The sequence below is a fragment of the Brachyhypopomus gauderio genome, chromosome 7, assembly GCF_052324685.1.
Source record: "Brachyhypopomus gauderio isolate BG-103 chromosome 7, BGAUD_0.2, whole genome shotgun sequence".
Classification (NCBI taxonomy): Eukaryota; Metazoa; Chordata; class Actinopteri; order Gymnotiformes; family Hypopomidae; genus Brachyhypopomus; species Brachyhypopomus gauderio.
The window spans coordinates 31,060,904-31,082,649 of NC_135217.1; the positions used below are offsets into that span (position 1 = coordinate 31,060,904).

The 21,746-nt window shown below is 40.9% G+C and overlaps 18 non-coding genes across 18 annotated transcripts; all 18 read right to left on the reverse strand.

The window, feature by feature from the left end:
* Window positions 1-11: 11 nt before the first annotated feature.
* Window positions 12-84, reverse strand: trnat-ugu (transfer RNA threonine (anticodon UGU)). The gene has a single exon. It is a non-coding gene; the product is annotated as a tRNA-Thr (tRNA).
* Window positions 85-1,230: 1,146 nt separating this feature from the next.
* trnat-ugu (transfer RNA threonine (anticodon UGU)) lies at window positions 1,231-1,303 on the reverse strand. The gene has a single exon. It is a non-coding gene; the product is annotated as a tRNA-Thr (tRNA).
* Window positions 1,304-2,449: 1,146 nt separating this feature from the next.
* Window positions 2,450-2,522, reverse strand: trnat-ugu (transfer RNA threonine (anticodon UGU)). The gene has a single exon. It is a non-coding gene; the product is annotated as a tRNA-Thr (tRNA).
* Window positions 2,523-3,668: 1,146 nt separating this feature from the next.
* trnat-ugu (transfer RNA threonine (anticodon UGU)) lies at window positions 3,669-3,741 on the reverse strand. Its single transcript has one exon. It is a non-coding gene; the product is annotated as a tRNA-Thr (tRNA).
* Window positions 3,742-4,887: 1,146 nt separating this feature from the next.
* Window positions 4,888-4,960, reverse strand: trnat-ugu (transfer RNA threonine (anticodon UGU)). Its single transcript has one exon. It is a non-coding gene; the product is annotated as a tRNA-Thr (tRNA).
* Window positions 4,961-6,271: 1,311 nt separating this feature from the next.
* Window positions 6,272-6,344, reverse strand: trnat-ugu (transfer RNA threonine (anticodon UGU)). The gene has a single exon. It is a non-coding gene; the product is annotated as a tRNA-Thr (tRNA).
* A 1,146-nt stretch (window positions 6,345-7,490) lies between these two features.
* Window positions 7,491-7,563, reverse strand: trnat-ugu (transfer RNA threonine (anticodon UGU)). The gene has a single exon. It is a non-coding gene; the product is annotated as a tRNA-Thr (tRNA).
* A 1,146-nt stretch (window positions 7,564-8,709) lies between these two features.
* Window positions 8,710-8,782, reverse strand: trnat-ugu (transfer RNA threonine (anticodon UGU)). Its single transcript has one exon. It is a non-coding gene; the product is annotated as a tRNA-Thr (tRNA).
* A 1,146-nt stretch (window positions 8,783-9,928) lies between these two features.
* Window positions 9,929-10,001, reverse strand: trnat-ugu (transfer RNA threonine (anticodon UGU)). Its single transcript has one exon. It is a non-coding gene; the product is annotated as a tRNA-Thr (tRNA).
* A 1,311-nt stretch (window positions 10,002-11,312) lies between these two features.
* Window positions 11,313-11,385, reverse strand: trnat-ugu (transfer RNA threonine (anticodon UGU)). Its single transcript has one exon. It is a non-coding gene; the product is annotated as a tRNA-Thr (tRNA).
* Window positions 11,386-12,531: 1,146 nt separating this feature from the next.
* On the reverse strand, window positions 12,532-12,604 carry trnat-ugu (transfer RNA threonine (anticodon UGU)). The gene has a single exon. It is a non-coding gene; the product is annotated as a tRNA-Thr (tRNA).
* A 1,311-nt stretch (window positions 12,605-13,915) lies between these two features.
* trnat-ugu (transfer RNA threonine (anticodon UGU)) lies at window positions 13,916-13,988 on the reverse strand. The gene has a single exon. It is a non-coding gene; the product is annotated as a tRNA-Thr (tRNA).
* Window positions 13,989-15,134: 1,146 nt separating this feature from the next.
* Window positions 15,135-15,207, reverse strand: trnat-ugu (transfer RNA threonine (anticodon UGU)). The gene has a single exon. It is a non-coding gene; the product is annotated as a tRNA-Thr (tRNA).
* Window positions 15,208-16,353: 1,146 nt separating this feature from the next.
* trnat-ugu (transfer RNA threonine (anticodon UGU)) lies at window positions 16,354-16,426 on the reverse strand. Its single transcript has one exon. It is a non-coding gene; the product is annotated as a tRNA-Thr (tRNA).
* A 1,146-nt stretch (window positions 16,427-17,572) lies between these two features.
* Window positions 17,573-17,645, reverse strand: trnat-ugu (transfer RNA threonine (anticodon UGU)). Its single transcript has one exon. It is a non-coding gene; the product is annotated as a tRNA-Thr (tRNA).
* Window positions 17,646-18,791: 1,146 nt separating this feature from the next.
* On the reverse strand, window positions 18,792-18,864 carry trnat-ugu (transfer RNA threonine (anticodon UGU)). The gene has a single exon. It is a non-coding gene; the product is annotated as a tRNA-Thr (tRNA).
* Window positions 18,865-20,010: 1,146 nt separating this feature from the next.
* On the reverse strand, window positions 20,011-20,083 carry trnat-ugu (transfer RNA threonine (anticodon UGU)). Its single transcript has one exon. It is a non-coding gene; the product is annotated as a tRNA-Thr (tRNA).
* A 1,146-nt stretch (window positions 20,084-21,229) lies between these two features.
* trnat-ugu (transfer RNA threonine (anticodon UGU)) lies at window positions 21,230-21,302 on the reverse strand. The gene has a single exon. It is a non-coding gene; the product is annotated as a tRNA-Thr (tRNA).
* Window positions 21,303-21,746: the final 444 nt, after the last annotated feature.

Below are 21,746 nucleotides of genomic sequence, written 5' to 3' on the forward strand. Positions count from 1 at the left end.
AAAGTTCCTAAAGGCCCCAGCGAGAATTGAACTCGCGACCCCTGGTTTACAAGACCAGTGCTCTAACCACTGAGCTATGGAGCCTTACCTGTAAGCGTTATAGTTATGTGTCATCATGAAGGGCTCACCCATTCACATACACACAACCACATCTGCACCGTCTGGTAGGTATTTAACTATGCTAATGCAGCAGTGATATATTCTATCACCCAAAAGTCACACCATTTATAAAAACACTGAATAATTTACCTCTAAATGTATATATCCTCTGAAATTGTTACAGTGTCATTTTGTGTCACAGTATACTTGTATACAGCTAAAACTACTCGAAATTTGCTTGACTTTGGCACTGGAAGGTGGTAGAATAAGTAACACCGACTACTACACCTCACAAGTGCTCTACATGGCATTGTGGACTGGTCTACTGTGCTAGCTTTTGGATCAACTTCAAGGTGAGCTTGAACAAGTCAAAAAATGTTCAGCTGTTTCAAACACACCTAGACAGTTTGAGAAATGGTGAGATGTCAACTAAAGACAGACAAGACTCATGGGTATTGGATCCAAATCACATCAAATTTGGGTCTACCGATGATGTTCTTCCAACTCCCCAAAACAAAGTCAGTGGTTATGTGGAGATATGGACAGTAAAATCTGGTCGCTCTCACAAAAACCTTGTATGGTCAGTGGGAAGGTGGAGTGAGTTGGTTCAGACATTTCAGTTTGTTCCAATACAACTTATAAATGACCAAAATAGTGGGTGTGAAAGTTGCGCTGGACGTTTTAGACCAAAGAACCAAAATTTGGTCCTACCAAAACAGGAGGTCTAAGTCTCTGGTTGAATTTCTTTGCTGTGTGAAAACACGTGTTTGGAGAGGTCACACCTTTGTACCAATTACAGGCAGTTGTGGGAAGGCTATTACTATGATATTGTATTATGCAGGGTATTGGCTAAGAGTAGCAAAACGAGAGTTATCAGAAGAAGGTGAAAGAGATAATCTGTGGTTGAAGTCAAGAAGAAGACAGATTATTTGGGCAGATGCATCATGATATTGTTGAACCGGTGACACCGATCATGCATTGAGAGCGCGGACAACTGCGCCCAATGAACGGCATTTTGCTTATAATTCACTTACTATTGTAAGCAAGCTTTTCATACTTTATACTATGCCGGTTTGTTTGTAGCCTGACCTTTCTTTGGATGTCCTCTTTTCTGACCTCAAAAGTTCCTAAAGGCCCCAGCGAGAATTGAACTCGCGACCCCTGGTTTACAAGACCAGTGCTCTAACCACTGAGCTATGGAGCCTTACCTGTAAGCATTATAGTTATGTGTCATCATGAAGGGCTCACCCATTCACATACACACAACCACATCTGCACCGTCTGGTAGGTATTTAACTATGCTAATGCAGCAGTGATATATTATATCACCCAAAAGTCACACCATTTATAAAAACACTGAATAATTTACCTCTAAATGTATATATCCTCTGAAATTGTTACAGTGTCATTTTGTGTCACAGTATACTTGTATACAGCTAAAACGACTCGAAATTTGCTTGACTTTGGCACTGGAAGGTGGTAGAATAAGTAACACCGACTACTACACCTCACAAGTGCTCTACATGGCATTGTGGACTGGTCTACTGTGCTAGCTTTTGGATCAACTTCAAGGTGAGCTTGAACAAGTCAAAAAATGTTCAGCTGTTTCAAACACACCTAGACAGTTTGAGAAATGGTGAGATGTCAACTAAAGACAGACAAGACTCATGGGTATTGGATCCAAATCACATCAAATTTGGGTCTACCGATGATGTTCTTCCAACTCCCCAAAACAAAGTCAGTGGTTATGTGGAGATATGGGCAGTAAAATCTGGTCGCTCTCACAAAAACCTTGTATGGTCAGTGGGAAGGTGGAGTGAGTTGGTTCAGACATTTCAGTTTGTTCCAATACAACTTATAAATGACCAAAATAGTGGGTGTGAAAGTTGCGCTGGACGTTTTAGACCAAAGAACCAAAATTTGGTCCTACCAAAACAGGAGGTCTAAGTCTATGGTTGAATTTCTTTGCTGTGTGAAAACACGTGTTTGGATAGGTCAAACCTTTGGACCAATTACAGGCAGTTGTGGGAAGGCTATGACTATGATATTGTATTATGCAGGGTATTGGCTAAGAGTAGCAAAACGAGAGTTATCAGAAGAAGGTGAAAGAGATAATCTTTGGTTGAAGTCAAGAAGAAGACAGATTATTTGGGCAGATGCATCATGATATTGTTGAACAGGTGACACCGATCATGCATGGAGAGTGCGGACAACTGCGCCCAATGAACGGCATTTTGCTTATAATTCACTTACTATTGTAAGCAAGCTTTTCATACTTTATACTATGCCGGTTTGTTTGTAGACTGACCTTTCTTTGGATGTCCTCTTTTCTGACCTCAAAAGTTCCTAAAGGCCCCAGCGAGAATTGAACTCGCGACCCCTGGTTTACAAGACCAGTGCTCTAACCACTGAGCTATGGAGCCTTACCTATAAGCATTATAGTTATGTGTCATCATGAAGGGCTCACCCATTCACATACACACAACCACATCTGCACCGTCTGGTAGGTATTTAACTATGCTAATGCAGCAGTGATATATTCTATCACCCAAAAGTCACACCATTTATAAAAACACTGAATAATTTACCTCTAAATGTATATATCCTCTGAAATTGTTACAGTGTCATTTTGTGTCACAGTATACTTGTATACAGCTAAAACGACTCGAAATTTGCTTGACTTTGGCACTGGAAGGTGGTAGAATAAGTAACACCGACTACTACACCTCACAAGTGCTCTACATGGCATTGTGGACTGGTCTACTGTGCTAGCTTTTGGATCAACTTCAAGGTGAGCTTGAACAAGTAAAAAAATGTTCAGCTGTTTCAAACACACCTAGACAGTTTGAGAAATGGTGAGATGTCAACTAAAGACAGACAAGACTCATGGGTATTGGATCCAAATCACATCAAATTTGGGTCTACCGATGATGTTCTTCCAACTCCCCAAAACAAAGTCAGTGGTTATGTGGAGATATGGGCAGTAAAATCTGGTCGCTCTCACAAAAACCTTGTATGGTCAGTGGGAAGGTGGAGTGAGTTGGTTCAGACATTTCAGTTTGTTCCAATACAACTTATAAATGACCAAAATAGTGGGTGTGAAAGTTGCGCTGGACGTTTTAGACCAAAGAACCAAAATTTGGTCCTACCAAAACAGGAGGTCTAAGTCTCTGGTTGAATTTCTTTGCTGTGTGAAAACACGTGTTTGGAGAGGTCAAACCTTTGGACCAATTACAGGCAGTTGTGGGAAGGCTATTACTATGATATTGTATTATGCAGGGTATTGGCTAAGAGTAGCAAAACGAGAGTTATCAGAAGAAGGTGAAAGAGATAATCTGTGGTTGAAGTCAAGAAGAAGACAGATTATTTGGGCAGATGCATCATGATATTGTTGAACAGGTGACACCGATCATGCATGGAGAGTGCGGACAACTGCGCCCAATGAACGGCATTTTGCTTATAATTCACTTACTATTGTAAGCAAGCTTTTCATACTTTATACTATGCCGGTTTGTTTGTAGCCTGACCTTTCTTTGGATGTCCTCTTTTCTGACCTCAAAAGTTCCTAAAGGCCCTAGTGAGAATTGAACTTGCGACCCCTGGTTTACAAGACCAGTGCTCTAACCACTGAGCTATGGAGCCTTACCTGTAAGCATCATAGTTATGTGTCATCATGAAGGGCTCACCCATTCACATACACACAACCACATCTGCACCGTCTGGTAGGTATTTAACTATGCTAATGCAGCAGTGATATATTCTATCACCCAAAAGTCACACCATTTATAAAAACACTGAATAATTTACCTCTAAATGTATATATCCTCTGAAATTGTTACAGTGTCATTCTTTGTCACAGTATACTTGTATACAGCTAAAACGACTCGAAATTTGCTTGACTTTGGCACTGGAAGGTGGTAGAATAAGTAACACCGACTACTACACCTCACAAGTGCTCTACATGGCATTGTGGACTGGTCTACTGTGCTAGCTTTTGGATCAACTTCAAGGTGAGCTTGAACAAGTAAAAAAATGTTCAGCTGTTTCAAACACACCTAGACAGTTTGAGAAATGGTGAGATGTCAACTAAAGACAGACAAGACTCATGGGTATTGGATCCAAATCACATCAAATTTGGATCTACCGATGATGTTCTTCCAACTCCCCAAAACAAAGTCAGTGGTTATGTGGAGATATGGGCAGTAAAATCTGGTCGCTCTCACAAAAACCTTGTATGGTCAGTGGGAAGGTGGAGTGAGTTGGTTCAGACATTTCAGTTTGTTCCAATACAACTTATAAATGACCAAAATAGTGGGTGTGAAAGTTGCGCTGGACGTTTTAGACCAAAGAACCAAAATTTGGTCCTACCAAAACAGGAGGTCTAAGTCTCTGGTTGAATTTCTTTGCTGTGTGAAAACACGTGTTTGGAGAGGTCAAACCTTTGGACCAATTACAGGCAGTTGTGGGAAGGCTATTACTATGATATTGTATTATGCAGGGTATTGGCTAAGAGTAGCAAAACGAGAGTTATCAGAAGAAGGTGAAAGAGATAATCTGTGGTTGAAGTCAAGAAGAAGACAGATTATTTGGGCAGATGCATCATGATATTGTTGAACCGGTGACACCGATCATGCATTGAGAGCGCGGACAACTGCGCCCAATGAACGGCATTTTGCTTATAATTCACTTACTATTGTAAGCAAGCTTTTCATACTTTATACTATGCCGGTTTGTTTGTAGCCTGACCTTTCTTTGGATGTCCTCTTTTCTGACCTCAAAAGTTCCTAAAGGCCCCAGCGAGAATTGAACTCGCGACCCCTGGTTTACAAGACCAGTGCTCTAACCACTGAGCTATGGAGCCTTACCTGTAAGCGTTATAGTTATGTGTCATCATGAAGGGCTCACCCATTCACATACACACAACCACATCTGCACCGTCTGGTAGGTATTTAACTATGCTAATGCAGCAGTGATATATTCTATCACCCAAAAGTCACACCATTTAAAAAAACACTGAATAATTTACCTCTAAATGTATATATCCTCTGAAATTGTTACAGTGTCATTTTGTGTCACAGTATACTTGTATACAGCTAAAACGACTCGAAATTTGCTTGACTTTGGCACTGGAAGGTGGTAGAATAAGTAACACCGACTACTACACCTCACAAGTGCTCTACATGGCATTGTGGACTGGTCTACTGTGCTAGCTTTTGGATCAACTTCAAGGTGAGCTTGAACAAGTCAAAAAATGTTCAGCTGTTTCAAACACACCTAGACAGTTTGAGAAATGGTGAGATGTCAACTAAAGACAGACAAGACTCATGGGTATTGGATCCAAATCACATCAAATTTGGATCTACCGATGATGTTCTTCCAACTCCCCAAAACAAAGTCAGTGGTTATGTGGAGATATGGGCAGTAAAATCTGGTCGCTCTCACAAAAACCTTGTATGGTCAGTGGGAAGGTGGAGTGAGTTTGTTCAGACATTTCAGTTTGTTCCAATACAACTTATAAATGACCAAAATAGTGGGTGTGAAAGTTGCGCTGGACGTTTTAGACCAAAGAACCAAAATTTGGTCCTACCAAAACAGGAGGTCTAAGTCTATGGTTGAATTTCTTTGCTGTGTGAAAACACGTGTTTGGATAGGTCAAACCTTTGGACCAATTACAGGCAGTTGTGGGAAGGCTATGACTATGATATTGTATTATGCAGGGTATTGGCTAAGAGTAGCAAAACGAGAGTTATCAGAAGAAGGTGAAAGAGATAATCTTTGGTTGAAGTCAAGAAGAATACAGATTATTTGGGCAGATGCATCATGATATTGTTGAACAGGTGACACCGATCATGCATGGAAAGTGCGGACAACTGCGCCCAATGAACGGCATTTTGCTTATAATTCACTTACTATTGTAAGCAAGCTTTTCATACTTTATACCACGGATGTAATTTTGGGGGGGGACGGGGGGGACATGTCCCCCCCACTTTTTCAAAAGCTGGTGTTGGTCCCCCTCAGTTTTTACGGTTAAAACCAAATATTTAAATAGCGACGAATCCATGTCCCCCCCACTTTTTAAATCAAAATTACGTCCATGCTTTATACTATGCCGGTTTGTTTGTAGACTGACCTTTCTTTGGATGTCCTCTTTTCTGACCTCAAAAGTTCCTAAAGGCCCCAGCGAGAATTGAACTCGCGACCCCTGGTTTACAAGACCAGTGCTCTAACCACTGAGCTATGGAGCCTTACCTATAAGCATTATAGTTATGTGTCATCATGAAGGGCTCACCCATTCACATACACACAACCACATCTGCACCGTCTGGTAGGTATTTAACTATGCTAATGCAGCAGTGATATATTCTATCACCCAAAAGTCACACCATTTATAAAAACACTGAATAATTTACCTCTAAATGTATATATCCTCTGAAATTGTTACAGTGTCATTTTGTGTCACAGTATACTTGTATACAGCTAAAACGACTCGAAATTTGCTTGACTTTGGCACTGGAAGGTGGTAGAATAAGTAACACCGACTACTACACCTCACAAGTGCTCTACATGGCATTGTGGACTGGTCTACTGTGCTAGCTTTTGGATCAACTTCAAGGTGAGCTTGAACAAGTAAAAAAATGTTCAGCTGTTTCAAACACACCTAGACAGTTTGAGAAATGGTGAGATGTCAACTAAAGACAGACAAGACTCATGGGTATTGGATCCAAATCACATCAAATTTGGGTCTACCGATGATGTTCTTCCAACTCCCCAAAACAAAGTCAGTGGTTATGTGGAGATATGGGCAGTAAAATCTGGTCGCTCTCACAAAAACCTTGTATGGTCAGTGGGAAGGTGGAGTGAGTTGGTTCAGACATTTCAGTTTGTTCCAATACAACTTATAAATGACCAAAATAGTGGGTGTGAAAGTTGCGCTGGACGTTTTAGACCAAAGAACCAAAATTTGGTCCTACCAAAACAGGAGGTCTAAGTCTCTGGTTGAATTTCTTTGCTGTGTGAAAACACGTGTTTGGAGAGGTCAAACCTTTGGACCAATTACAGGCAGTTGTGGGAAGGCTATTACTATGATATTGTATTATGCAGGGTATTGGCTAAGAGTAGCAAAACGAGAGTTATCAGAAGAAGGTGAAAGAGATAATCTGTGGTTGAAGTCAAGAAGAAGACAGATTATTTGGGCAGATGCATCATGATATTGTTGAACAGGTGACACCGATCATGCATGGAGAGTGCGGACAACTGCGCCCAATGAACGGCATTTTGCTTATAATTCACTTACTATTGTAAGCAAGCTTTTCATACTTTATACTATGCCGGTTTGTTTGTAGACTGACCTTTCTTTGGATGTCCTCTTTTCTGACCTCAAAAGTTCCTAAAGGCCCCAGCGAGAATTGAACTCGCGACCCCTGGTTTACAAGACCAGTGCTCTAACCACTGAGCTATGGAGCCTTACCTATAAGCATTATAGTTATGTGTCATCATGAAGGGCTCACCCATTCACATACACACAACCACATCTGCACCGTCTGGTAGGTATTTAACTATGCTAATGCAGCAGTGATATATTCTATCACCCAAAAGTCACACCATTTATAAAAACACTGAATAATTTACCTCTAAATGTATATATCCTCTGAAATTGTTACAGTGTCATTTTGTGTCACAGTATACTTGTATACAGCTAAAACGACTCGAAATTTGCTTGACTTTGGCACTGGAAGGTGGTAGAATAAGTAACACCGACTACTACACCTCACAAGTGCTCTACATGGCATTGTGGACTGGTCTACTGTGCTAGCTTTTGGATCAACTTCAAGGTGAGCTTGAACAAGTAAAAAAATGTTCAGCTGTTTCAAACACACCTAGACAGTTTGAGAAATGGTGAGATGTCAACTAAAGACAGACAAGACTCATGGGTATTGGATCCAAATCACATCAAATTTGGGTCTACCGATGATGTTCTTCCAACTCCCCAAAACAAAGTCAGTGGTTATGTGGAGATATGGGCAGTAAAATCTGGTCGCTCTCACAAAAACCTTGTATGGTCAGTGGGAAGGTGGAGTGAGTTGGTTCAGACATTTCAGTTTGTTCCAATACAACTTATAAATGACCAAAATAGTGGGTGTGAAAGTTGCGCTGGACGTTTTAGACCAAAGAACCAAAATTTGGTCCTACCAAAACAGGAGGTCTAAGTCTCTGGTTGAATTTCTTTGCTGTGTGAAAACACGTGTTTGGAGAGGTCAAACCTTTGGACCAATTACAGGCAGTTGTGGGAAGGCTATTACTATGATATTGTATTATGCAGGGTATTGGCTAAGAGTAGCAAAACGAGAGTTATCAGAAGAAGGTGAAAGAGATAATCTGTGGTTGAAGTCAAGAAGAAGACAGATTATTTGGGCAGATGCATCATGATATTGTTGAACCGGTGACACCGATCATGCATTGAGAGTGCGGACAACTGCGCCCAATGAACGGCATTTTGCTTATAATTCACTTACTATTGTAAGCAAGCTTTTCATACTTTATACTATGCCGGTTTGTTTGTAGCCTGACCTTTCTTTGGATGTCCTCTTTTCTGACCTCAAAAGTTCCTAAAGGCCCTAGTGAGAATTGAACTCGCGACCCCTGGTTTACAAGACCAGTGCTCTAACCACTGAGCTATGGAGCCTTACCTGTAAGCATCATAGTTATGTGTCATCATGAAGGGCTCACCCATTCACATACACACAACCACATCTGCACCGTCTGGTAGGTATTTAACTATGCTAATGCAGCAGTGATATATTCTATCACCCAAAAGTCACACCATTTATAAAAACACTGAATAATTTACCTCTAAATGTATATATCCTCTGAAATTGTTACAGTGTCATTCTTTGTCACAGTATACTTGTATACAGCTAAAACGACTCGAAATTTGCTTGACTTTGGCACTGGAAGGTGGTAGAATAAGTAACACCGACTACTACACCTCACAAGTGCTCTACATGGCATTGTGGACTGGTCTACTGTGCTAGCTTTTGGATCAACTTCAAGGTGAGCTTGAACAAGTCAAAAAATGTTCAGCTGTTTCAAACACACCTAGACAGTTTGAGAAATGGTGAGATGTCAACTAAAGACAGACAAGACTCATGGGTATTGGATCCAAATCACATCAAATTTGGATCTACCGATGATGTTCTTCCAACTCCCCAAAACAAAGTCAGTGGTTATGTGGAGATATGGGCAGTAAAATCTGGTCGCTCTCACAAAAACCTTGTATGGTCAGTGGGAAGGTGGAGTGAGTTGGTTCAGACATTTCAGTTTGTTCCAATACAACTTATAAATGACCAAAATAGTGGGTGTGAAAGTTGCGCTGGACGTTTTAGACCAAAGAACCAAAATTTGGTCCTACCAAAACAGGAGGTCTAAGTCTCTGGTTGAATTTCTTTGCTGTGTGAAAACACGTGTTTGGAGAGGTCAAACCTTTGGACCAATTACAGGCAGTTGTGGGAAGGCTATTACTATGATATTGTATTATGCAGGGTATTGGCTAAGAGTAGCAAAACGAGAGTTATCAGAAGAAGGTGAAAGAGATAATCTGTGGTTGAAGTCAAGAAGAAGACAGATTATTTGGGCAGATGCATCATGATATTGTTGAACCGGTGACACCGATCATGCATTGAGAGCGCGGACAACTGCGCCCAATGAACGGCATTTTGCTTATAATTCACTTACTATTGTAAGCAAGCTTTTCATACTTTATACTATGCCGGTTTGTTTGTAGCCTGACCTTTCTTTGGATGTCCTCTTTTCTGACCTCAAAAGTTCCTAAAGGCCCCAGCGAGAATTGAACTCGCGACCCCTGGTTTACAAGACCAGTGCTCTAACCACTGAGCTATGGAGCCTTACCTGTAAGCGTTATAGTTATGTGTCATCATGAAGGGCTCACCCATTCACATACACACAACCACATCTGCACCGTCTGGTAGGTATTTAACTATGCTAATGCAGCAGTGATATATTCTATCACCCAAAAGTCACACCATTTAAAAAAACACTGAATAATTTACCTCTAAATGTATATATCCTCTGAAATTGTTACAGTGTCATTTTGTGTCACAGTATACTTGTATACAGCTAAAACGACTCGAAATTTGCTTGACTTTGGCACTGGAAGGTGGTAGAATAAGTAACACCGACTACTACACCTCACAAGTGCTCTACATGGCATTGTGGACTGGTCTACTGTGCTAGCTTTTGGATCAACTTCAAGGTGAGCTTGAACAAGTCAAAAAATGTTCAGCTGTTTCAAACACACCTAGACAGTTTGAGAAATGGTGAGATGTCAACTAAAGACAGACAAGACTCATGGGTATTGGATCCAAATCACATCAAATTTGGATCTACCGATGATGTTCTTCCAACTCCCCAAAACAAAGTCAGTGGTTATGTGGAGATATGGGCAGTAAAATCTGGTCGCTCTCACAAAAACCTTGTATGGTCAGTGGGAAGGTGGAGTGAGTTTGTTCAGACATTTCAGTTTGTTCCAATACAACTTATAAATGACCAAAATAGTGGGTGTGAAAGTTGCGCTGGACGTTTTAGACCAAAGAACCAAAATTTGGTCCTACCAAAACAGGAGGTCTAAGTCTATGGTTGAATTTCTTTGCTGTGTGAAAACACGTGTTTGGATAGGTCAAACCTTTGGACCAATTACAGGCAGTTGTGGGAAGGCTATGACTATGATATTGTATTATGCAGGGTATTGGCTAAGAGTAGCAAAACGAGAGTTATCAGAAGAAGGTGAAAGAGATAATCTTTGGTTGAAGTCAAGAAGAATACAGATTATTTGGGCAGATGCATCATGATATTGTTGAACAGGTGACACCGATCATGCATGGAAAGTGCGGACAACTGCGCCCAATGAACGGCATTTTGCTTATAATTCACTTACTATTGTAAGCAAGCTTTTCATACTTTATACCACGGATGTAATTTTGGGGGGGGACGGGGGGGACATGTCCCCCCCACTTTTTCAAAAGCTGGTGTTGGTCCCCCTCAGTTTTTACGGTTAAAACCAAATATTTAAATAGCGACGAATCCATGTCCCCCCCACTTTTTAAATCAAAATTACGTCCATGCTTTATACTATGCCGGTTTGTTTGTAGACTGACCTTTCTTTGGATGTCCTCTTTTCTGACCTCAAAAGTTCCTAAAGGCCCCAGCGAGAATTGAACTCGCGACCCCTGGTTTACAAGACCAGTGCTCTAACCACTGAGCTATGGAGCCTTACCTGTAAGCGTTATAGTTATGTGTCATCATGAAGGGCTCACCCATTCACATACACACAACCACATCTGCACCGTCTGGTAGGTATTTAACTATGCTAATGCAGCAGTGATATATTCTATCACCCAAAAGTCACACCATTTATAAAAACACTGAATAATTTACCTCTAAATGTATATATCCTCTGAAATTGTTACAGTGTCATTTTGTGTCACAGTATACTTGTATACAGCTAAAACGACTCGAAATTTGCTTGACTTTGGCACTGGAAGGTGGTAGAATAAGTAACACCGACTACTACACCTCACAAGTGCTCTACATGGCATTGTGGACTGGTCTACTGTGCTAGCTTTTGGATCAACTTCAAGGTGAGCTTGAACAAGTCAAAAAATGTTCAGCTGTTTCAAACACACCTAGACAGTTTGAGAAATGGTGAGATGTCAACTAAAGACAGACAAGACTCATGGGTATTGGATCCAAATCACATCAAATTTGGATCTACCGATGATGTTCTTCCAACTCCCCAAAACAAAGTCAGTGGTTATGTGGAGATATGGGCAGTAAAATCTGGTCGCTCTCACAAAAACCTTGTATGGTCAGTGGGAAGGTGGAGTGAGTTGGTTCAGACATTTCAGTTTGTTCCAATACAACTTATAAATGACCAAAATAGTGGGTGTGAAAGTTGCGCTGGACGTTTTAGACCAAAGAACCAAAATTTGGTCCTACCAAAACAGGAGGTCTAAGTCTCTGGTTGAATTTCTTTGCTGTGTGAAAACACGTGTTTGGAGAGGTCAAACCTTTGGACCAATTACAGGCAGTTGTGGGAAGGCTATTACTATGATATTGTATTATGCAGGGTATTGGCTAAGAGTAGCAAAACGAGAGTTATCAGAAGAAGGTGAAAGAGATAATCTGTGGTTGAAGTCAAGAAGAAGACAGATTATTTGGGCAGATGCATCATGATATTGTTGAACCGGTGACACCGATCATGCATTGAGAGCGCGGACAACTGCGCCCAATGAACGGCATTTTGCTTATAATTCACTTACTATTGTAAGCAAGCTTTTCATACTTTATACTATGCCGGATTGTTTGTAGCCTGACCTTTCTTTGGATGTCCTCTTTTCTGACCTCAAAAGTTCCTAAAGGCCCCAGCGAGAATTGAACTCGCGACCCCTGGTTTACAAGACCAGTGCTCTAACCACTGAGCTATGGAGCCTTACCTGTAAGCGTTATAGTTATGTGTCATCATGAAGGGCTCACCCATTCACATACACACAACCACATCTGCACCGTCTGGTAGGTATTTAACTATGCTAATGCAGCAGTGATATATTCTATCACCCAAAAGTCACACCATTTAAAAAAACACTGAATAATTTACCTCTAAATGTATATATCCTCTGAAATTGTTACAGTGTCATTTTGTGTCACAGTATACTTGTATACAGCTAAAACGACTCGAAATTTGCTTGACTTTGGCACTGGAAGGTGGTAGAATAAGTAACACCGACTACTACACCTCACAAGTGCTCTACATGGCATTGTGGACTGGTCTACTGTGCTAGCTTTTGGATCAACTTCAAGGTGAGCTTGAACAAGTCAAAAAATGTTCAGCTGTTTCAAACACACCTAGACAGTTTGAGAAATGGTGAGATGTCAACTAAAGACAGACAAGACTCATGGGTATTGGATCCAAATCACATCAAATTTGGATCTACCGATGATGTTCTTCCAACTCCCCAAAACAAAGTCAGTGGTTATGTGGAGATATGGGCAGTAAAATCTGGTCGCTCTCACAAAAACCTTGTATGGTCAGTGGGAAGGTGGAGTGAGTTTGTTCAGACATTTCAGTTTGTTCCAATACAACTTATAAATGACCAAAATAGTGGGTGTGAAAGTTGCGCTGGACGTTTTAGACCAAAGAACCAAAATTTGGTCCTACCAAAACAGGAGGTCTAAGTCTATGGTTGAATTTCTTTGCTGTGTGAAAACACGTGTTTGGATAGGTCAAACCTTTGGACCAATTACAGGCAGTTGTGGGAAGGCTATGACTATGATATTGTATTATGCAGGGTATTGGCTAAGAGTAGCAAAACGAGAGTTATCAGAAGAAGGTGAAAGAGATAATCTTTGGTTGAAGTCAAGAAGAATACAGATTATTTGGGCAGATGCATCATGATATTGTTGAACAGGTGACACCGATCATGCATGGAAAGTGCGGACAACTGCGCCCAATGAACGGCATTTTGCTTATAATTCACTTACTATTGTAAGCAAGCTTTTCATACTTTATACCACGGATGTAATTTTGGGGGGGGACGGGGGGGACATGTCCCCCCCACTTTTTCAAAAGCTGGTGTTGGTCCCCCCCATTTTTTACGGTTAAAACCAAATATTTAAATAGCGACGAATCCATGTCCCCCCCACTTTTTAAATCAAAATTACGTCCATGCTTTATACTATGCCGGTTTGTTTGTAGACTGACCTTTCTTTGGATGTCCTCTTTTCTGACCTCAAAAGTTCCTAAAGGCCCCAGCGAGAATTGAACTCGCGACCCCTGGTTTACAAGACCAGTGCTCTAACCACTGAGCTATGGAGCCTTACCTGTAAGCGTTATAGTTATGTGTCATCATGAAGGGCTCACCCATTCACATACACACAACCACATCTGCACCGTCTGGTAGGTATTTAACTATGCTAATGCAGCAGTGATATATTATATCACCCAAAAGTCACACCATTTATAAAAACACTGAATAATTTACCTCTAAATGTATATATCCTCTGAAATTGTTACAGTGTCATTTTGTGTCACAGTATACTTGTATACAGCTAAAACGACTCGAAATTTGCTTGACTTTGGCACTGGAAGGTGGTAGAATAAGTAACACCGACTACTACACCTCACAAGTGCTCTACATGGCATTGTGGACTGGTCTACTGTGCTAGCTTTTGGATCAACTTCAAGGTGAGCTTGAACAAGTAAAAAAATGTTCAGCTGTTTCAAACACACCTAGACAGTTTGAGAAATGGTGAGATGTCAACTAAAGACAGACAAGACTCATGGGTATTGGATCCAAATCACATCAAATTTGGGTCTACCGATGATGTTCTTCCAACTCCCCAAAACAAAGTCAGTGGTTATGTGGAGATATGGGCAGTAAAATCTGGTCGCTCTCACAAAAACCTTGTATGGTCAGTGGGAAGGTGGAGTGAGTTGGTTCAGACATTTCAGTTTGTTCCAATACAACTTATAAATGACCAAAATAGTGGGTGTGAAAGTTGCGCTGGACGTTTTAGACCAAAGAACCAAAATTTGGTCCTACCAAAACAGGAGGTCTAAGTCTCTGGTTGAATTTCTTTGCTGTGTGAAAACACGTGTTTGGAGAGGTCACACCTTTGTACCAATTACAGGCAGTTGTGGGAAGGCTATTACTATGATATTGTATTATGCAGGGTATTGGCTAAGAGTAGCAAAACGAGAGTTATCAGAAGAAGGTGAAAGAGATAATCTGTGGTTGAAGTCAAGAAGAAGACAGATTATTTGGGCAGATGCATCATGATATTGTTGAACCGGTGACACCGATCATGCATTGAGAGCGCGGACAACTGCGCCCAATGAACGGCATTTTGCTTATAATTCACTTACTATTGTAAGCAAGCTTTTCATACTTTATACTATGCCGGTTTGTTTGTAGACTGACCTTTCTTTGGATGTCCTCTTTTCTGACCTCAAAAGTTCCTAAAGGCCCCAGCGAGAATTGAACTCGCGACCCCTGGTTTACAAGACCAGTGCTCTAACCACTGAGCTATGGAGCCTTACCTGTAAGCGTTATAGTTATGTGTCATCATGAAGGGCTCACCCATTCACATACACACAACCACATCTGCACCGTCTGGTAGGTATTTAACTATGCTAATGCAGCAGTGATATATTATATCACCCAAAAGTCACACCATTTATAAAAACACTGAATAATTTACCTCTAAATGTATATATCCTCTGAAATTGTTACAGTGTCATTTTGTGTCACAGTATACTTGTATACAGCTAAAACGACTCGAAATTTGCTTGACTTTGGCACTGGAAGGTGGTAGAATAAGTAACACCGACTACTACACCTCACAAGTGCTCTACATGGCATTGTGGACTGGTCTACTGTGCTAGCTTTTGGATCAACTTCAAGGTGAGCTTGAACAAGTAAAAAAATGTTCAGCTGTTTCAAACACACCTAGACAGTTTGAGAAATGGTGAGATGTCAACTAAAGACAGACAAGACTCATGGGTATTGGATCCAAATCACATCAAATTTGGGTCTACCGATGATGTTCTTCCAACTCCCCAAAACAAAGTCAGTGGTTATGTGGAGATATGGGCAGTAAAATCTGGTCGCTCTCACAAAAACCTTGTATGGTCAGTGGGAAGGTGGAGTGAGTTGGTTCAGACATTTCAGTTTGTTCCAATAGAACTTATAAATGACCAAAATAGTGGGTGTGAAAGTTGTGCTGGACGTTTTAGACCAAAGAACCAAAATTTGGTCCTACCAAAACAGGAGGTCTAAGTCTCTGGTTGAATTTCTTTGCTGTGTGAAAACACGTGTTTGGAGAGGTCACACCTTTGTACCAATTACAGGCAGTTGTGGGAAGGCTATTACTATGATATTGTATTATGCAGGGTATTGGCTAAGAGTAGCAAAACGAGAGTTATCAGAAGAAGGTGAAAGAGATAATCTGTGGTTGAAGTCAAGAAGAAGACAGATTATTTGGGCAGATGCATCATGATATTGTTGAACCGGTGACACCGATCATGCATTGAGAGCGCGGACAACTGCGCCCAATGAACGGCATTTTGCTTATAATTCACTTACTATTGTAAGCAAGCTTTTCATACTTTATACTATGCCGGTTTGTTTGTAGACTGACCTTTCTTTGGATGTCCTCTTTTCTGACCTCAAAAGTTCCTAAAGGCCCCAGCGAGAATTGAACTCGCGACCCCTGGTTTACAAGACCAGTGCTCTAACCACTGAGCTATGGAGCCTTACCTGTAAGCGTTATAGTTATGTGTCATCATGAAGGGCTCACCCATTCACATACACACAACCACATCTGCACCGTCTGGTAGGTATTTAACTATGCTAATGCAGCAGTGATATATTATATCACCCAAAAGTCACACCATTTATAAAAACACTGAATAATTTACCTCTAAATGTATATATCCTCTGAAATTGTTACAGTGTCATTTTGTGTCACAGTATACTTGTATACAGCTAAAACGACTCGAAATTTGCTTGACTTTGGCACTGGAAGGTGGTAGAATAAGTAACACCGACTACTACACCTCACAAGTGCTCTACATGGCATTGTGGACTGGTCTACTGTGCTAGCTTTTGGATCAACTTCAAGGTGAGCTTGAACAAGTAAAAAAATGTTCAGCTGTTTCAAACACACCTAGACAGTTTGAGAAATGGTGAGATGTCAACTAAAGACAGACAAGACTCATGGGTATTGGATCCAAATCACATCAAATTTGGGTCTACCGATGATGTTCTTCCAACTCCCCAAAACAAAGTCAGTGGTTATGTGGAGATATGGGCAGTAAAATCTGGTCGCTCTCACAAAAACCTTGTATGGTCAGTGGGAAGGTGGAGTGAGTTGGTTCAGACATTTCAGTTTGTTCCAATAGAACTTATAAATGACCAAAATAGTGGGTGTGAAAGTTGTGCTGGACGTTTTAGACCAAAGAACCAAAATTTGGTCCTACCAAAACAGGAGGTCTAAGTCTCTGGTTGAATTTCTTTGCTGTGTGAAAACACGTGTTTGGAGAGGTCACACCTTTGTACCAATTACAGGCAGTTGTGGGAAGGCTATTACTATGATATTGTATTATGCAGGGTATTGGCTAAGAGTAGCAAAACGAGAGTTATCAGAAGAAGGTGAAAGAGATAATCTGTGGTTGAAGTCAAGAAGAAGACAGATTATTTGGGCAGATGCATCATGATATTGTTGAACCGGTGACACCGATCATGCATTGAGAGCGCGGACAACTGCGCCCAATGAACGGCATTTTGCTTATAATTCACTTACTATTGTAAGCAAGCTTTTCATACTTTATACTATGCCGGTTTGTTTGTAGCCTGACCTTTCTTTGGATGTCCTCTTTTCTGACCTCAAAAGTTCCTAAAGGCCCCAGCGAGAATTGAACTCGCGACCCCTGGTTTACAAGACCAGTGCTCTAACCACTGAGCTATGGAGCCTTACCTGTAAGCGTTATAGTTATGTGTCATCATGAAGGGCTCACCCATTCACATACACACAACCACATCTGCACCGTCTGGTAGGTATTTAACTATGCTAATGCAGCAGTGATATATTATATCACCCAAAAGTCACACCATTTATAAAAACACTGAATAATTTACCTCTAAATGTATATATCCTCTGAAATTGTTACAGTGTCATTTTGTGTCACAGTATACTTGTATACAGCTAAAACGACTCGAAATTTGCTTGACTTTGGCACTGGAAGGTGGTAGAATAAGTAACACCGACTACTACACCTCACAAGTGCTCTACATGGCATTGTGGACTGGTCTACTGTGCTAGCTTTTGGATCAACTTCAAGGTGAGCTTGAACAAGTAAAAAAATGTTCAGCTGTTTCAAACACACCTAGACAGTTTGAGAAATGGTGAGATGTCAACTAAAGACAGACAAGACTCATGGGTATTGGATCCAAATCACATCAAATTTGGGTCTACCGATGATGTTCTTCCAACTCCCCAAAACAAAGTCAGTGGTTATGTGGAGATATGGGCAGTAAAATCTGGTCGCTCTCACAAAAACCTTGTATGGTCAGTGGGAAGGTGGAGTGAGTTGGTTCAGACATTTCAGTTTGTTCCAATAGAACTTATAAATGACCAAAATAGTGGGTGTGAAAGTTGTGCTGGACGTTTTAGACCAAAGAACCAAAATTTGGTCCTACCAAAACAGGAGGTCTAAGTCTCTGGTTGAATTTCTTTGCTGTGTGAAAACACGTGTTTGGAGAGGTCACACCTTTGTACCAATTACAGGCAGTTGTGGGAAGGCTATTACTATGATATTGTATTATGCAGGGTATTGGCTAAGAGTAGCAAAACGAGAGTTATCAGAAGAAGGTGAAAGAGATAATCTGTGGTTGAAGTCAAGAAGAAGACAGATTATTTGGGCAGATGCATCATGATATTGTTGAACCGGTGACACCGATCATGCATTGAGAGCGCGGACAACTGCGCCCAATGAACGGCATTTTGCTTATAATTCACTTACTATTGTAAGCAAGCTTTTCATACTTTATACTATGCCGGTTTGTTTGTAGACTGACCTTTCTTTGGATGTCCTCTTTTCTGACCTCAAAAGTTCCTAAAGGCCCCAGCGAGAATTGAACTCGCGACCCCTGGTTTACAAGACCAGTGCTCTAACCACTGAGCTATGGAGCCTTACCTGTAAGCGTTATAGTTATGTGTCATCATGAAGGGCTCACCCATTCACATACACACAACCACATCTGCACCGTCTGGTAGGTATTTAACTATGCTAATGCAGCAGTGATATATTATATCACCCAAAAGTCACACCATTTATAAAAACACTGAATAATTTACCTCTAAATGTATATATCCTCTGAAATTGTTACAGTGTCATTTTGTGTCACAGTATACTTGTATACAGCTAAAACGACTCGAAATTTGCTTGACTTTGGCACTGGAAGGTGGTAGAATAAGTAACACCGACTACTACACCTCACAAGTGCTCTACATGGCATTGTGGACTGGTCTACTGTGCTAGCTTTTGGATCAACTTCAAGGTGAGCTTGAACAAGTAAAAAAATGTTCAGCTGTTTCAAACACACCTAGACAGTTTGAGAAATGGTGAGATGTCAACTAAAGACAGACAAGACTCATGGGTATTGGATCCAAATCACATCAAATTTGGGTCTACCGATGATGTTCTTCCAACTCCCCAAAACAAAGTCAGTGGTTATGTGGAGATATGGGCAGTAAAATCTGGTCGCTCTCACAAAAACCTTGTATGGTCAGTGGGAAGGTGGAGTGAGTTGGTTCAGACATTTCAGTTTGTTCCAATAGAACTTATAAATGACCAAAATAGTGGGTGTGAAAGTTGTGCTGGACGTTTTAGACCAAAGAACCAAAATTTGGTCCTACCAAAACAGGAGGTCTAAGTCTCTGGTTGAATTTCTTTGCTGTGTGAAAACACGTGTTTGGAGAGGTCACACCTTTGTACCAATTACAGGCAGTTGTGGGAAGGCTATTACTATGATATTGTATTATGCAGGGTATTGGCTAAGAGTAGCAAAACGAGAGTTATCAGAAGAAGGTGAAAGAGATAATCTGTGGTTGAAGTCAAGAAGAAGACAGATTATTTGGGCAGATGCATCATGATATTGTTGAACCGGTGACACCGATCATGCATTGAGAGCGCGGACAACTGCGCCCAATGAACGGCATTTTGCTTATAATTCACTTACTATTGTAAGCAAGCTTTTCATACTTTATACTATGCCGGTTTGTTTGTAGCCTGACCTTTCTTTGGATGTCCTCTTTTCTGACCTCAAAAGTTCCTAAAGGCCCCAGCGAGAATTGAACTCGCGACCCCTGGTTTACAAGACCAGTGCTCTAACCACTGAGCTATGGAGCCTTACCTGTAAGCGTTATAGTTATGTGTCATCATGAAGGGCTCACCCATTCACATACACACAACCACATCTGCACCGTCTGGTAGGTATTTAACTATGCTAATGCAGCAGTGATATATTCTATCACCCAAAAGTCACACCATTTATAAAAACACTGAATAATTTACCTCTAAATGTATATATCCTCTGAAATTGTTACAGTGTCATTTTGTGTCACAGTATACTTGTATACAGCTAAAACGACTCGAAATTTGCTTGACTTTGGCACTGGAAGGTGGTAGAATAAGTAACACCGACTACTACACCTCACAAGTGCTCTACATGGCATTGTGGACTGGTCTACTGTGCTAGCTTTTGGATCAACTTCAAGGTGAGCTTGAACAAGTCAAAAAATGTTCAGCTGTTTCAAACACACCTAGACAGTTTGAGAAATGGTGAGATGTCAACTAAAGACAGACAAGACTCATGGGTATTGGATCCAAATCACATCAAATTTGGGTCTACCGATGATGTTCTTCCAACTCCCCAAAACAAAGTCAGTGGTTATGTGGAGATATGGGCAGTAAAATCTGGTCGCTCTCACAAAAACCTTGTATGGTCAGTGGGAAAATGGAGTGAGTTGGTTCAGACATTTCAGTTTGTTCCAATACAACTTATAAATGACCAAAATAGTGGGTGTGAAAGTTGCGCTGGACGTTTTAGACCAAAGAACCAAAATTTGGTCCTACCAAAACAGGAGGTCTAAGTCTCTGGTTGAATTTCTTTGCTGTGTGAAAACACGTGTTTGGAGAGGTCAAACCTTTGGACCAATTACAGGCAGTTGTGGGAAGGCTATTACTATGATATTGTATTATGCAGGGTATTGGCTAAGAGTAGCAAAACGAGAGTTATCAGAAGAAGGTGAAAGAGATAATCTGTGGTTGAAGTCAAGAAGAAGACAGATTATTTGGGCAGATGCATCATGATATTGTTGAACCGGTGACACCGATCATGCATTGAGAGCGCGGACAACTGCGCCCAATGAACGGCATTTTGCTTATAATTCACTTACTATTGTAAGCAAGCTTTTCATACTTTATACTATGCCGGTTTGTTTGTAGCCTGACCTTTCTTTGGATGTCCTCTTTTCTGACCTCAAAAGTTCCTAAAGGCCCCAGCGAGAATTGAACTCGCGACCCCTGGTTTACAAGACCAGTGCTCTAACCACTGAGCTATGGAGCCTTACCTGTAAGCGTTATAGTTATGTGTCATCATGAAGGGCTCACCCATTCACATACACACAACCACATCTGCACCGTCTGGTAGGTATTTAACTATGCTAATGCAGCAGTGATATATTCTATCACCCAAAAGTCACACCATTTATAAAAACACTGAATAATTTACCTCTAAATGTATATATCCTCTGAAATTGTTACAGTGTCATTTTGTGTCACAGTATACTTGTATACAGCTAAAACGACTCGAAATTTGCTTGACTTTGGCACTGGAAGGTGGTAGAATAAGTAACACCGACTACTACACCTCACAAGTGCTCTACATGGCATTGTGGACTGGTCTACTGTGCTAGCTTTTGGATCAACTTCAAGGTGAGCTTGAACAAGTCAAAAAATGTTCAGCTGTTTCAAACACACCTAGACAGTTTGAGAAATGGTGAGATGTCAA